The sequence below is a fragment of the Agelaius tricolor genome, unplaced genomic scaffold (genome assembly GCF_023055355.1).
Source record: "Agelaius tricolor isolate 1412-34295 unplaced genomic scaffold, bAgeTri1.0.p SCAF_53, whole genome shotgun sequence".
Lineage (NCBI taxonomy): Eukaryota > Metazoa > Chordata > Aves > Passeriformes > Icteridae > Agelaius > Agelaius tricolor.
In genome coordinates this window covers 1,836,671-1,853,171 of record NW_027269313.1, presented here as the reverse complement: position 1 = coordinate 1,853,171, position 16,501 = coordinate 1,836,671, and positions in this window count along the sequence as shown.

Here is a 16,501-nt window from a genome sequence, read left to right as displayed (position 1 = left end):
TAAACCTAATGCAAACAGGAATGGTGTAATACTTTTTAAAGATGAGAACGGGGATGTTGGAGGCTAACCCAGGGATTAAAATTAACGCTGGAGGATTTTTTTTTCCTATGGGTCTTTTATTTGCTTAGATATTTTTTATAATAGTCTGGGTTTAGCTGCTTGGTTGGTTGGATTCTTTTTGGTTTTTCAAAGTGGTCCTTGTCGGTGGGCGTTGTTTAATTTTTGATTTTTTTTCTTTTATGACTTCTATTAATTGCATTTTTTTAACCAAATCCTTTTTCCTTTCTTTCTGTTTTAAACCATTAACATTTTTGTAATAGCCTTTCCTTTCAACCATAAGCATTTCAGTTCTGAGTATTTCCTTGTTTTTTAAAACTTACTTTTACTCAACAGGTAATTTTCAGCCTCCAATTTCATCCCAAGCAGCCAGTACACCTGCTGCTCCTACTTCTGATGCTAAGTCTGCTTTTCAAGAAATGATAGTTTCTTGGATGTGGGTTTCTAGGCAGCATCTCCCTTCATGCTGAACAGATCCTGTAGGTAAATACAACAATCCTTGCTTTTAAACATAATGGAGCAATAAAACGAGTGCTAACAGAAATGTGAGAGTTTTTAAAGGAGAGAATGGGGATGGTGAAACCTAACACAGGGATTAAAATCACTTGTGTGATTTTTCTTTTGGTTCTCGACTGCATGCAAAATTTTTGTTTTCAGTTTGGATTTGGTTGGTTGGTTGGGTTCTTTGGTTTTGGGGAGTGGTTCCACTGGGTGGTTTGGTGTTAGGTTTTAATTTTTTTCTTTTTTAAAATTATCTCCGCTTTCAACTTTTTTTTTTTACTGAAGGCATTTATTTTCTTGATGTGATAAATCATTGTAATAGCCTTCCCTTGCAAACATAAGCATTTCAGTTCCATGCATGTCCATATTTTTAAAATTCACCTTCCCTGAAGTACATTTCCTTGCTCTACACAGAATCATTTCAGCTTGTCTTCGTACCCCAAGGACCCATTTCACCTCGTACTCCTGATCCTGATGGGAAGTCTGCTTGTCAAGAAATGATAGTCATTTGGATGTAGGATCTTTGCCAGCATCTTCCTTCATGCTGCACAACTTCTGCAGACAAATACAACAATACTTGATTGTAAACATCATGGACCAATAACACTATTGCAGACATTTTGGAAGAGACATTTCTTGCAACGATAAACATTTCAATTCTGTACATTTCCTTGCTTTTAAAAATCTACCTCCTCTGAAGTAATTATTTATTTATTTTCTCTGAACAGCCTCTTTTCAGTTTCCTCTTTCAGCCCAAGCTGCTCGTACACCTCCTGCACCAGCACAAGCTCCTGATGCTAAGTCTGCTTGTCACACACTTGTAGTCCCTGGGCTGTGGCTTCCTAGCCCGCATCTCCCTTCATGCTGCACAGCTTCTGCAGTCAAATACAACAATCCTTAATTGGAAACATAATGGAGCATTAAAATTATTGCTAACAGAAATATTCTGAGACATTTCTCAGAAGAGAAAGGGGTGGTGAAAGCTAACACAAGGATTAAAATTACTACCGTGGTTCTTCCTATTGGTGCCCAATTGCTTGGCTATTTTTGGTTTGGGGTTTTTTTTCAGTTGTTTACTTGTTACGGTTTTTTTGCTTTTATAGAGTAGCAGTAGTGGGTGGGTGGTTTTTTGCTTTTATAGAGTAGCAGTAGTGGGTGGGTGGTTTTTTGACTTTTTAAATTTTTTTCTTATTTTCTCTTCTCTTTTTTTTGCCAAATGCTTCTTCCTTTCATTATGTTTTATACCATTAACGTTTTTTAATCATCTTCTCTTGCAAACACAACCATTTCAGTTCTGTGCATTTCCTTGCTTTTAAAATTCACCTTCTCTGAAGTAAATTTATTATCTCTGAACAGATAGATTTCAGGTGAGCTTTGGACTCAGAGCACCCCGTACACCTGCTACTTCTGCTCCTGCTGGTAAGTCTTCTTTTTGAATTTTTTCTTTTCTAACCTATTTTAATTTCTTTCTTTCTTGCTTGCTTTCTTGCTTTCTTTTTAAGAGCCAAAGGCTTTTTCCTTTCTTTCTGTTATAAGCCATTAACATTCAGAATAAGTTTGTTTCCTTGAATAAAAAACACAGCTTTGGTGTTAATATGATGAGAGGTAAAAGATGTCTTGAAGTGAGTACTTGTAGCACTTGATTTAAAGTGCTATACCACCAATTTATGGGGCAGGATACTTGTGCTAATGTCCTTTGTCTATTAAATATTTCTATCTAATAATCAGGTGCCATGTCTTTCAAAGAAGCATTTAAGGAGCAAACATTTCTAAGTACTTCACATACGTGCCCTTGTGAGCAGCATTTGACAGCAAACATAGATTCTCTCCTGATTTGTTTTTTACCCTTTTGTTAACCCCAGCACAGCGGAGAGTGCCTGGACACAGAGTCCATACTGTGTCTGACACCAACGTTCCTCCCGTTGTGCTACCGGCCAGACCCTACAGCGCATCTGATACCAACACAGCCTCCGTGCCATGCCACGCACAACAGGTTTTGGGTCATCAATGGAACCAGCCATCAACCTGATACCAACCAGAACCAATAGTGGGCCCTCCATGGATGCATCCTCCCACACCAGACGAAACAGAGCTTTTACCCTGCCTTCAAGCAACATGCCCTCCCGTCTGACAGGAAACAGAGCTGGTACTGGCTCTTCATCCTTCAGGTTCAGACCACGCAGAACCAGTTCTTTGCCTTCAGTAGCTCCTTTCAGCCGGGATGTCTTACCCAGCACTAGAAGAAAGAAGGACATTTAATTATCAGATGTGAGAGACTTCTTCATTGAAATACTAGCTTCTCTTCAGAAGGAAAATACTCCAGCAATACAAGAACATCTAAATAAAGTACACTCTTCCCTACCTTTCTATTGTAGTTCACTGTATATATTGGTTTGTAATTTCATATTTTTATGAAAATGTCATTCATATCTTCACATTTCTGTGTTTCTAATGAAAAAGCACTTATTTATAGAACTCTTTTTATTGCAGTTTTTAATTTTTATGTAGTCTATTTTAAAATGTTATAAAACAACACCTTTTGGGTACTTTTCCCCATTCCTAAAAAAAATAAATCAATCACAAGCCTTTTTAGTCTCTGTCTCTCATAATTGTTTCATATCTGTCTATTCTAAACCAGGATTTCAATACTTTAATAGGACTGGGAGAGGTCCATGATATGTACACCAGTGATTCCTCTTGTCATGGCCTTGTCTTTTGGTTTGAAAAAACAGGTGTCTGCTAAGGAAGGAAGGAGCCTCCCTTGAAATGGAAAATGCAAACTCCCTCTCTCTGAATTATCAGTTTGAAATTAAGGGGCTCTCAGGCAAAGACATGGGAGTAGGAATAATAGTTCTTTATTAGGAAAATAAAAATACAAATGCACTAGTACAAAAACAAACTACTGACAGAGTCAGCATATGCCCTGACACTGTGTTGGTTGGGGTGTTGGGAGCAGTCCAAAGATACATGGTGGCTGTAGCTTTCTTGGAGTGGCAGATGTGCTTCTTTTCAAGCAGTGATCCTGGAGAAGGGTGCAGTCTTCCTCTGAAGGTGCAGTGGTGGTGTAGATGCACTTGGTCTTCTTCTGGAAATCTGCTGAAAGAAAGCTGCTCTTCTGGGAATCTAGTGGGAAAAGGCTGCCGTGGTGTTGCAGGTTATATCCAGGTAAGAATGCTTGGGTCCTTCCCCTGGGTAGAGCATCTCCCAATGGGATGATGCAATTTTTTCAGTCATGCAGTGAGATTCAGTGGCCCACTAACAGAAGATATTTTCTGGAGGGAGGATTGGTTATGGAAGAGATGAAGAAAACTGCCCCACCTGGTTTTAACAGGTGGCCCAATCAGCAGAAAGTAATTGCCCAATCTCTTAACAGACAGCAATAGAATACATACTCCCAGACACATTTTCCAACCTAAGACATTATCCACCCCTTATTCTATTAGTATTTGCATTATACTCAAATCAATAACTTGACCCCATGAAATCTTACACACAGTTCTTACTTAAGACTGGGTTTTGCTGTGGTACACTGTCGCTGTTGAGTTAGGAAGGGATGAAGAAAGGTGACATTGACTCCTAGGATCAGAGAGCATAAAGCGAGATTTATTAGGAACTTCACATATTTAGGGGCAAGATCGTTCACCCAGAACTTGAACGCCCCTCACACCACTGGTTAATGAGGAGCAACATCTTCTGGAAAAATATCTTTCCATAAACATGTACAAACAGTCCACGTGTTCACAAATACCAGGTGCAGAGATTAAGATAAGAATTGTTTTCATTCTTTCTCTGAGCATTCTCACAACTTCCCTAGCACAATGCCTGGGAAAGTTGTCTGTTTCTCCCTCTGTCAGCATCCAGAGATGACAACAAGAGGCCAGTCTTGTGGAATCATCAAAAGAGAGGGAAGTCCAGGTTGCAGAGGCCCCATGTCCTCTATGATCTTGTTGATCTTCCTCAGCTCGTGGAGCAATCTCCGGGAATCATAAGTCTTCTTATGAATGACAAAAACTGGGCAATTCCAGGGACTCTTTGTAGGTTTGATGTGGCCTTTTTGTACTTGTTCACTTACTAATTTTTTGAGACTATTCAATTTTTTCTGCTTAAGAGAACATTGATCAATCCAAATTGGCTGATTGGTTTTCCATGGTAATTTCAGAGTGGCAGGCGTTGCTGTGGTTTTTGTCAAAAACCCACTTCTGTCTTTGCTCCCCACTGGGACAACACGTCTCTCCCCCGTACTGTGATGGGCTTCTGCACCACGAAGGGACGGATGGTTGCCGTCCTTGCCTTGGGACCTAGAACAGTAATCATGAATTCACTTTGCAGACACAAGATAGCTCCTCCAGTTCCTGTGAGAGCACCCATGGCTGTCACCAAATTCCAATTGCACAGCCGGGATGCACAAGAAATCACAGTGATGTCTGCCCCTGTGTCCAGCATACCTGCAATATGAACGGCTTGACCAAGGTGTGTAAGACTCCATGTCAGCTCTGGCCCTTCATTGCTGACGTGTTTTATCCGAAGGACATTAGGCATCAGGCCAGAACTCTTAAAACTCTCAAAAGAACTTTCAGCATACAACTTACTTATTTCTAGTCACTGGTAATGTACTAGTGATAGCTATTGCTGGTTTTGGTTCAATTACCATTGGAGCATTGTAAGTAAGAGCTGAAATCATCAGCTCTTCATTATAATTTGCTGAGACAACAGTTGGAAAAATTGAAAGTCCAAGAATTTTATTACTGTCCTTGCCTATAATGAAAAAATCTGGGTTTTGTTGTGAATACATTTCCTGTGCGAGTATATTCATGGTAAAAGCTTTTTTAAAAATAAATTAAATTGGAATTTGTTAGTTTGCATCATGCCCCTGGGGGTAATAAGTTGGGATCACTTGGGAGATGGTTTTATCTTGTACGACTTTACATCTCACCTTACCCCAATTGGTCAGTCTTTTTCAATTATTTTCTGAATCAAAAGAAGGTAAAGTAGGGGGATTAGTATGTAATATGTTAACTTCTTCAGAATCACTAGAATTCTCACTGTTCTTTTCCTCCCTCACAACCTTGTAAATTACAGACTGTCTCGGAGGAATTTCACAGCAACTGGAGCTTGTTTGTTTTGTAATGTTAACAGAGAAATCCTGCCTTTTGCTAGCAGAGACACTGGTGTTGAGAATTTTTTCCCTCTTTCTCTCCCCTCAATTTTTCTCACAAGCCCCCTCAGTCTCACCGTCCTCCAGCAGCTCCTCAGGGGACAGTGCCTGGGGCCAGCGGCAGCTCCCACCGCTCCAGGGACAGCCGGGGCTGGAAGTGCTGCTCCGCCCGGCCCGGCCGCCAGCTGGGACCCAGCACAGGGACAGGGGACACAGGGGGCACCGGGGGAAAAGCAGGAAGTGAGGGAGGAAGCAGAGCAGAGAAACAGGTTAAAAAGAGGCCTCTACCTATACAGATATCAATCTATGTAACTAAACCCCATACACAAATATGTACATGAACACACTTGCTCTCTCATCTCCCAACTCATTCTGCAAGTTGCAATAAACAGCTGAATGCTCTCAGTCGCTCCAAGTTGTTCCTCTTACCATCCTGAAGGGACGGGCAAAAGTAGTAATAGGCAGTAGGAACAACTCTTCAATTCTATTAAAACCTAACTCTTCAAAGATCAGTTTTTATTTTGTGTCTTCCAGGGAAGCAGATGTACCAAACACAGAGGAGAACATGATTTTACTCGGTGCTGTTTGGTCTGGCAGTTCGTATGGTCAAGAACTGCTTTCCTCAGGAACTGGTGGAGAATCCCTCTCTGTGCCTCAAGAACTGCATCATGAGTAAAGCCTGAAGGGACCAACTTGCATTTCATGTGTTAGATGGTAATCCTCCCATACTCTGAGCAGTGTTTAATAAAGCAGTTAAGGGATATTGGAAAAACATCCTCTCCTGGCTTGATCTGTGATTTATGGGTAAGAAAAAATGTTGGTTTTCCAAAGAGAAAAATAGTGTTTACAATAGGGAATTCCCTAGACCTGCCTGAGAAAGCTGCACTTCAGAGAAAGCAATGAAGCAATATAGGGATCAAAAAGAAACTTAGCTTAGAGCAGAGAATAAAAGCACAGAAACACATAATAGAGATTTTAACCTATCTTATACACTGAATGGCTATGACTCCAAAACTTTTATTTCAAGTTGTATAAGTTTTCATGTCTTTTTCCATCATTTATTTTTAAGTAGGACTGTACAAAGAAAGTAAGAAAAGCATGAAGTACACCTAGTACCGTCTGAAGAGTGATGTTAAACACAGGAAGAATCAAATCATGTCAAACCATGTCAAGCAATTTCTGAAGCTATCTGAAGTCTGCTGGTTAGTTGCTGACTGAAAGGAACAGTAGAAACACCAGAATAAACGCAAAAAAAGACAAGATTGGCTAGGACATCTTTAATAAATATCCATGCATAAGTGCTTTCTACTATGACAAAAAGTTAGGTCAGTTCAGATCAGTGAAAGGATTCTTGCTCACTGCAGTGGGTTGGAAAATGCAAATTGGAAATAATTAACTTTGTGAAAAGATCCCAGAGAAAACATTAAACTGATCTTCGTATCCTTTGTAATCAGTCTGTTTCCTCCAATAAAAACAAGCTACATGCTTATAAATCACAATCATTCCTCTGCTATTAGTCTTAGTTTGGTATTTCACAGCACTCTTAAAATGGAATTTGCTGTTCTCCTTTCTATTCTTCTAGCACTCACATGAGTAGGGACAAAAGTGCTGACAGCTCACAGTGAAGAGTCAAAAAGTGCACCCTAACTGTGTGGTTTTTTTGGTTTTTTATTGCTACGTCACATACGTGTGTGACCCTCTCCTTACGTGAGCTTCACTATAACCATTCATACCTGCTAAATATCACAGCCATTCAGCAAAGGGATTCATTTGTTTCAAAAGTCAGACTCCTAAAGTCAGTGCCCTTCATGAAGCTGCTTTCCCACCGATGGAGACCTCTTCAACAAAGCCTCTTGGGTTTGTCTTGAGAATTAAGAGCAGAAGTGCCAGCTGAGCACATCTGCAGCTGCCAACATCTCCTGCAGACCCTCATGCCTCCAAGCTGAGCTAGATTTTCATATATCCATATATCTAGACATCTACATATCTATATAGATAGATATCTATATATCTGTATCTATAGCTGTATCTAATCTCTAGATGTAGATGTGTATAAATCTATATATCTATATCTGTATCTATCTATCTAAACAAGCTCCCATGGAGGCACAGGTACATGGGAGACTAAAGTACAGCCCAAAATGATTAAATCTCTAACTACAATACACCTGTGGAAATAAGGAATGGGGGAAATAAGGAATGCAAAGAAGATGCAGTCCTACTATAGAGACTTTCTGTAGCTGCCTAAGAGTGTTTGTTATCAATTTTATTGGTATATGACATTTTTTCTTTGCATGTCCCAAAGGGCATTTTCTGCAGGTCTTGGGTCATATTGTTTTGCATTTAAAACAATATTAGACAGCTGTGCTGAGACTACAGATAAATTCTAGATATCTGGTTTTAAATTATAGAATATTTAGATATTCTAAACTATAGATATCTAAATTCTAGATACTTGGTTATCACAGACTTGATGAGCCTTCATATACAATCCTGGAGCAGCCCAGAAGAGCAAAGAAAAAAACTTAGGCAAAAGTGATTCTTGGTTTAGATGGCTTAAAATAACAAAATGTGGAGAATATGAAAGCTTTTTTAATATTACTTTTCCTAGATGGAAACTATAGAGTCTGTGATCTAAAATGTCTCCTACAATCCATAGCTGCTTACCAAGAGCACAAATATTAGCCAAAGGAATAAATCATGCTGCACATGGATAATCAAGAGATTTCATAATGTGGCCTAAACAATAACAAATCTTTGATATTGAACTGCATTGCTGCTGCCTCAGCAACCTCCAGATGAATGAGTAGAATAATTCACTGATGCTGTTGAGTCAGAGATGGAATGAAAGACTCCAGTCTTCAGAAGCTGAATCAGAAGGCAATTGAATCAAGGGAGTGTGTCTTTTATAATGTGACTCGCTAAGGCGAGACTTGGTTGGTCTCAAAGTAAAAACCTCTCACACTATTGGTGAACTATGACTAGCACACTCTGGAGAACCATATCTATAAACAAGGGTTACAGAAGGAGAGATAATAATTGTTTCAATTCTTTTCCCAGACTTGGCCTGGGAGAAATTCTCTCTGTTCTTTCTTGGACTGAACTGAGGATATTCACAATTCCCCCTTTTTGTTTAGAGGAGGAGGCGGTGTTTGTTTGATCCTGTGCGATCCCTTGCAGGAAAGAGAATAAACACAGCTCCAGAGCTTTAACAGTTATCGTTCAAAACCTCAATCAGACATTGGCTCAGAATGGTCAAAGAGATCTCATACTTATTCTATTACATTCCATAAACTTTAACTCTTAATTCTAAAAGTCAGTTACCAACTTTTAGTATAGCAACATTGTTAATCTGCTGATAACACTGGGAGTCTAACTCGTCAACAATCTGTTTCTGGAAACAAAGAAAAGAGAAAATGTTCATTCCCCACTTGTAGAGGGCTCAGCTTGTTGATGGTCGGTGTCTTGATGATCACTCAAAGACTGATGACTGATGGTCAGCACTTTGGCCACTGCTTGAAGGTTGCCTGCTGGCCACATTCTGTTTCTGATGTTGCAAGTCAGGGTGAACACTCCTTGCAGGTATCCATCGTTCCCCGGTACCTGCGGAGACATATGCATACCCGCGGCCTCAGGCGATAAGGTGGCACGGGCCCTCCCACGTCTTGGTGGCAAGGTCCCATATCCAGACCTTGGCTCCAGGCAGGTGCGTCTCACCTGCTGAATTCAACGAGAGAAAATGATTCAGAATTACAGGAATCTCTGAATTCTTTGGCACTGTAAGGTGATTAATTGGATATAAAGCTTTTTCTAGTGGACTATGTGAAGCCTCTCCCGGCATTCCCCTTTTATATTTTTCCAGAACATGCTTCAAGTGCATGAGTGTGTTCAACAATAGCTTGACCAATTGGTGAATGCAGAATACCAAGTTTGTGTGAGACTACCCATAAGCATAAAAACTGACGTGTGTTCTTGTGAGACAAGGCAGGGCCATTGTCAGTTTCCACAGAAGTAGGTATCCCCAATGTGGGAACTCAGCACATCACTCTGGATGTCCAGAGTTGCCAGGAGAACCCTTGGGGGTCTCAGAAATCCTGGAATGTTGCCAAGAGTGTTTGGTGGCTTGATTTTGATCCATCCACAGAAGTAACAAGAGTTTGAGGACAAGAGAATCACTTTAGAGTGAAGGATGTAACAGGGACACATTTATAGGGTGAAATATAAACTTCAAGGTTTTTGGTACAGGGGGGTTATGGAGACAAGATGGAGGGATCAGGGCGTGTCTCGTCCTTCTTCTTTCTTCTTCTTGTCTTCCATCTTCTGTGGTGATGTTGGCACTTGGGGATTGGTTCATGGTGAAGGTGCACTTGCCAACATGGGTGAAAAGTATTGGAAAATAAAGGTAAATATCATGTACGTAGATTTTAGTATAAAAAGACATGACCGCCCCGTGGGAGGTCAGAGTGCCCTTGGCTGCCTTGCAGATCAGACCTCTGTTGGGCAGACAGAAAATTTTGTAGATAAGGAACAATAAACAATCTGAAGATCGAAAAGCTGAAGAGTCCAGACTCGTCCTTTGAAACGCGTGCCACCCAAGAACCACCCTACCCGTGTCCGGGCAGAGACAGACAGCCGGACCGGACACAGTTTCTTTCATTCTCCACTACTACTTGTGTAAGTCAACATAAACACCTGTGTATAACAGAGCCATATAGCTCTAGGCTGAATGAGAGCTTACCCAAGTTCTGCTACCACAGGCACAGCAGACTGTGCTGGCCAGGAAACATCCCAAGAGATTTCCTCTGCTCTCACACATTTCAATATTTTTTAACCATTTAAAGCTTTCTACAGCCATTCAAAAGTTGAAAACAAAGATTATCCACTATAAATGATACACTTGAACTTCTTGACGGGAGTCTTAGAGATCCAACTGGCTCACTGAAGTGGAAAACAATGTTTTCATAATAATATCAGTGTATATAGAAAAGCCATTTTTCTAGACCCGCTGGATATCTTTTCCTACACTCACCCCAACCACTGCTGCAGGCTGGACCTAACCATAACTATGATTTTCAAAATTTTTGGTTTGGCAAATAAACTGTAACAAGCTAGTTATTATCTGTACCATTCACAATACCTTTGGTTACTGATATGGGCCTGCTATTAATGGACTGCCAGGTTCTGAACCTTTAGTTTGGTTTGGCACATTGCACCAGATTTTCTGCTGACTGAAAAATGCAGGGACTGTAAACTGCGAGTTGTACTGAGGCTGTCTACTGCCATCTTGCAATGGCTTTAAAAGGAAACTTAGGCTTTTTTCCCTGTCTCAAGTGCATTTTACTGGCTCTCTGAAATCTTCCCTTGCTATCCCTTCTGGAAAATCTTCTCTCCTGCCGCATTGCTCTTCATTCAAAATGCTTTCGAGTTCTTGAATTCTCAACTACCAAGTGATAAGACAGCAGTTAAAGGAAGTTAGGAAAGACTACCATGGTCTTGAAGGCTGTTCACTGTTCTGTTCTGCTTTTTATAGGTGAATATCTTCTATTAATTCTATATGGAATTAGAAAGCATTTAACACACATAAAAATGGATTAATACATCGAGTTCAAAACAGAAAGAAATAGATATGTTGACCAAAAGCACATTTTGTTCTCCTTGCATGGTGTTTGGATTTTCCTGTTTTCCATTATTTATAATACTTAAGTTTTCCAGGGGAATTCTATTCATGAAGTAGAGTCATAAAAGGGTGGGATTAACAGTAAAAGCTACACTTGCACTCAGAGCAAAGCTCATGTGGAGCTTGTTCATCTACATAAACAAGGAAGAAAACCTTCTGAGCTCTTCACCCTTAAAGATAAATCTCTAACTTCATGGAATGTTACTTTTCCAGCTCCTTTGTATGTTGCAAAAGTAGAGAGGGAATAAAAGAACCTGAATCATCACAATTTATTTAATCATCACTTCAGAAATCCAAGTGCCTCTACTTAGAGAAGGTCATAAGAAAATAACTGACTGAAGAAGTGGCAATGCTTGTTTGTGTTCCTCAGAAAACCAGAAAAAAAAGATGAAATTCCCTTTTGTTTTCTCATTTAGTTCTTCAAAAATCCAGTAGGAAGGCTTCGTTAGTCAGTACAAGATCACTCAACAATCATCTTACAGGGTTTTCCCTTTTTTTTTTTTAATAAACCCTAATTGCTTTAATGGATCAAACCCTGTGTGACACAGTTTAGTAATACAAAAATTTAATATTCAAGTATGCATATCGCATTTTTTCATATATTCAATATATAATAATATATATTATTCATCTGCTATCTGGTAACAGCAGATGTAATAGCTGAAATGTACTCTGAATAGTTACATTTGGAAGTGCAGTCTCAGGATGCATTAATATCTCACACCTAGAGAAGCTGGGTGAATGCACTCTATCTGAAATTACCTAAGTGCCCATTCCAAAGATATAGGACAGAATATTTTAGCAGTTTAACTACTGTGAAACATTTCCTTTTCCCTCACTCTTTCAGTGCTCCTTTGAAGTGTAAAACACAAGAATGTGACATTTTATTTGACTATTGATTCTATTAACTTGATGGTTCCCTGGAAATCAAGGAGATATTTTTCTATTACCTTTTACAGTCTTGACAATCATTGCAAAAAATCTACTCAGTGTTTCCCCTGGAGCAAGGAAGTCTTAACATTTTTGGAAGATTGCACCTTTACAAGTTCATCTTCTATTTTACTGCAAACTTCTACCAAATATTTAATCAAAAGTTTACCTGCATGACTTCTGTAGTGTATTTACATTCTACATGTGCTCGTCTTGCTGCTGCAGCATCATCCTCCAGTTCCTTTGTTTTCACTGCAGCTGCCTAAAAGGAAGTACATTTAAAAAATATCTAAGTCCAGAAAGATGATAACATCATGCAAAGACAACTTAATTTCTTCAGTTTATTAGGGCTCCATAAACCAACCTGTGGTATCTGAACTACTTGCACTTTGGAACTGTGAAAACTCATGTCAATAAATAAATAAAAGGAAACAATTACATATCCAGGATATTAAAGTCATATTTTCTATTTAGTTAAAGAAATTGATGTAGGATTATGTTCTTGCTACAGTTTTTATAGTCACAGATACCTGTCTCTACATAAAGGCCTGGACATGGTATTTCAGTTGAAAAAATGGTTTTAGCAGAAGCAGTAACTAAAGAGCCGCTATAATAGAAATTCCCAGGAAATTTCAACTACATTGTTTCCTTTCAAAGGCATCCTCTCACTTTGACTGATGATTGATTTGAAAAGAACAATACACCCCAAAATGACTTCTGCCTTCAAGTGATGCCAGAAAGATGAAGAAAAGGACATTCATATGAAAAGTAATTTAAGACACTCAAGGTTACACAGATACAAGTCAAGTCATTGATTTTGGACAGGTAAAGCAAAGGAGCAAGCATGTGAGACTGAATCCTAACTCTAAGCACTTCAGTTAGGGAAACGTTAACTGAAAAATAAATAAATACATAAAATGAACATACGAGCTGTTGGCAATAAATTTAAACTCTGTATTAGCTCACACATTCACAAAAGGAAATAATTGAGAAACAAAGATCTGTGGAAGGCCTATTAAAGAGAAAGTCACAGCACAGAGCTTACCAAACCCACTCCACAAAAGCATCAGCCAAAAGGCTTAAGCTTTGCCTCCTCCCACAAGATCTATCTGCTTAAGATGCTTCAGTAAAAAATAAAAAAATCACAAATCCTGCGCAAATACTCTCTCTGTACCCATATTGCTAAGAGTACTTTCCCAGTGACATAAACCCCTTTCCATCTGCAGTTCAAACACCACTCTCAGGTCAGGCTCGCAGCATTCACCTGTGAATCCACCTTTCCTGCCAAGTGATGCTCTGCATTTTGTTAATCAAACACGGGGCACTCATAGCCTAACTCAGAGGTTTCACCCCTCAGAAATGAAACTGCTCAGTTGTGCCAGTGCTTGCTGAGGCTCCCAGCAGCAGGCAGAAAGCTTTACCTCCAGTTCTTGGAGGAGCCTCTCCTGCCGTTTATTCTTGATTTCCAGACAGGCGGCCTGGAGCTTCAGCACATTGGTGCAGCCACTGTGCTCTGCCTCCATATCCTTCAACCTCTTGGCAATGCTTTGCAGGGCAGCATTAGTTTTCTAAAGAGAAATAGGTAAAGGAATAAATCAATACATCAAGAGGCACTTTTTCTAAGATAAAGTATTGCAGTTGAGAGTTCAACTGCAGTTTGAGAGGAATGGAGACTGCATCAGAAGATGATGTTAGAATTTTAAAATCTACGACGCCAGCACCCGTCAACAGAAGTGTTTACCCAACAGCAGACGTGCTTTTGATTCACCACCAAGAAATCTGTGTTGGCCCAAAAATCACTGTGAACATGATCTTCTGTGGTAACACTAAAATCAGAGCCAGATCTCCACTGGAAACCTTTCCCTAAAAGAGTACAGCCCTTCCAATCTCTTCTGTCTCCCAGCTCAGTGGCAATGATAGAAACAGAGGTCATTTGGGGAAATTATGCATGGGGACATAAGTTCATTTTTGTAATGATTTTGATTGCTGAAACTTCAGATGTTTTTAGAAACAGTTAGTCCCACAGACTAAATAATTTTGATTTCTGCTTTTCTGAAAAGCATTTTCTTCTTTCTAGAAACTGAGGTTAAAAACTTATGAAGTCCTCAGTAGAATAAAAGAAGATGGTCCCCACTTCAATTTCTGCATACAGAAATTGAACTCAGCTAGAGGCTGGAAGCATTATTGACATTACTGGACACTGCAGCTCCATGAAGTCACTGCTACAGAATCCCCATTGTCCATATGAATTTGGATTAAATTTAAGCTAATCCTCTAGCTTTGCACATCCAGCAAGACAGGTTTCTACCCCTCAGAATGCAAAATAAAGAAATAAATAAGCCAAAATGAACTACCTGTTTTCTACCTTTTCTAACATTTCTTCTCTATAACTGGAAAGATAGAGAAATATTTATTTCTTCAGGTTTATCTTCCAAATATTAACAAATGTGAACAGGGAAATGTGAAATAAGTAACAAATAGTTTGCTGTGAAATACAACAAAAAAATTTTAAATATTTTCTACTGGAAATATAATTAACATTAGAAAACTAAAATTATTGTGAGTATATCAAGCTTGTTAAACAAGTCGGCATGAGCTGTAGGATTTCAGAATTTTGAAGAATTTCTGAACTTTTTGGAGGTGATATGACTGTTGAATACTATCCTCGTAGCCACCTGCAAATACAAATATTTGCTCATGACAAACACAGCTGGTTTTTTGTTTTTGTTTTTTTTTTTTTTTAAACCGTTTGTGAACGACACACTCTCCCAAGTATTTGAAGGAAAAAAACGTGAAGGGATATGAACTCCTGCCTAACCACGAGCTGATGCTATTGCCCTTCCTACCGAATCCGACCCCTCCTATCCCAGGCCAGGATCCTCCCAATAGATCCTGTCACAAAGCAGGGAGGGTGATTTTTCCTGTGTGCTCGTTCCAGAGGCACATTTCAATACTCCATGACTCCACTCCCACGCCTACCTCAGCATTTTCACCGCCAAGTTCAGAATTACGGTTTGTGCAGTGCAGTTTTTCCAGCCAGGATTTGCCTACATGCTCAGAATCCCACTTCTCTGCACGTATTAAGACCACAATTAAATCTCCTTTCATTTTAGAACTCATTTCATTTTAAAACTCAGAATAACTAAAGGATTTAAACTGGGCCCATAAATACACAACACAAAAGAAGACTGCAATGCATTCAAAGTCATCATTTATAAACCCAGATATTTCTGATGTTCATCTGACAAGCTTAAATGAATTAAGCTTTCCATGCAGTCAAGGACAATCAAGATGTAAGATTTTTTTATTTTCCAGCATTTTATAATTATACATAACATAACTCTAGGGTGGTGGGCAGGGGAACAGCTACAAAAGCAAAGTGGAAAAATGTAACATTTTTACTACTGAAGGCAGGTTAGGGTTTGACACCTAGCAGGGAATCGCATTTTCCTTGCAGTGAGTTTTGAAAGTCCTGAAAGATTTCTGAGTTCAGTGACATCAAGATTCTGAAACCCCACAGCTCACTCTGGCCTGTTTAAGGAGCTAGATGCATTCATGGCAATCTTAGTCTACTCATGTGAATTACATTTCCTACAATTTTGTAGCTTTAATACATTTACCAACAAAACCCCTTCCTCTACAACCACTGTCAGAGAACACTGCCAAGGAACTGACAGAGAAGACAATGTCCTGAGCCATACACTGCTCCTTTTGTCCTTTTTCAAGGACAAACATCACTCGACAGAGCATGGCATACTTTTTCAACACTGAGTTTTGATGCAGCATTAAACTCTCTGAAGGTAGCTTCTACAAAACACTGTGCACAACAGAAGGCAATACCCTTCCAGAGCCTCCTCAAACTAACTCAGCCACTCACTGTTAGGCAGAACTCAGAGCTGACCCTGCTGCCCCTGGCAACTTAAAAAAGAAAACCCTATCTAAAAGTAGGCTTCTTCACAGCCTATATCCTGCCCTACCTTTGCAAGAATCAGCTTTGAATAAAAACTGGCTTCTTTTGAGAAGGACATTAGGTCCTGTCCACAGCTCCTGTCCTGTCCACAAGCTCCTGTTTTCACTCCCACTGTGTACTGATAACTTGGGTTAGGTGTTTCCCATGACAAACAGGCACAACACCTTCCATCAAAGCCCCAAACCAGCATCACACACCAAGTGTAACTTCA